This window comes from Ursus americanus, chromosome 34 (genome assembly GCF_024610735.1).
Source record: "Ursus americanus isolate L20-20 chromosome 34, mUrsAme1.1.p, whole genome shotgun sequence".
Classification (NCBI taxonomy): Eukaryota; Metazoa; Chordata; class Mammalia; order Carnivora; family Ursidae; genus Ursus; species Ursus americanus.
The window spans coordinates 23,838,842-23,839,651 of NC_142160.1; the positions used below are offsets into that span (position 1 = coordinate 23,838,842).

Sequence of the window (810 nt, forward strand, 5' to 3'; positions counted from 1 at the left end):
AGTGCTAAACTAGGTATGAATAATATAGAAACAATCACAAATATGTTGGGATATTTTGGTGGTTTTGTTTTTAACTAAAATACTTCTTTTTTTTTAAAAAAAAATTTTATTATATTATGTTAGTCACCATACAGTACATCCCCGGTTTCCGATGTAAGGCTCGATGATTCATTAGTTGTGTATAACACCCAGTGCTCCATGCAATTCGTGCCCTCCTTACTACCCATCACCGGTCTATCCCAGTCCCCCACCCCCTCCCCTCTGAAGCCTTCAGTTTGTTTCCCAGAGTCCATCCCTTCTCGGCCTTTTGGCTAAGATCAAGTGTAGGATCTGTTCTTATCAGTTTAACTAAAGTACTTCTTACCTGTTATGACCACTGAAATTTTAAAAAATGACTTGAATTTTTTAGAAAAGTTTTAGATTTATCGAAAACCTGCAAAGATAGCACAGAGAGTTTCCACATGGGCCTCAGCCAGATTCCCCCGCTGTCAAAAGCTTACATCTCTGTGGTACATCAGCTTAACTAAGGAAACAACGTGGGTAGGTACTTTAATAACTAGACTCCACACTTTACTCAGATTTTGCTAGTTTTCCCCCAATGTCCCTTTTCAATTCCAAGATCCCATCCAGGATACCACATTATAGTTAGCTGTCATGTCTCCTTAGGCTCCTCGGGCCTGTGTCAGTTTCTTAGACTTTCTTTGTTATTCATGACCTTGACAACACTGAGGAGTACTGCTCAGATGTCTTGTAGAATGCTCCTGAATTTGGATTTGTCTGATGTTTTTCTCATAGTCAGCCTGGGGGTTA

At 39.8% G+C, this 810-nt stretch overlaps 1 pseudogene; it reads left to right on the forward strand.

The window, feature by feature from the left end:
* The first annotated feature begins 291 nt into the window (after window positions 1–291).
* On the forward strand, window positions 292–453 carry LOC123781477 (U2 spliceosomal RNA; annotated as a pseudogene).
* Window positions 454–810: the final 357 nt, after the last annotated feature.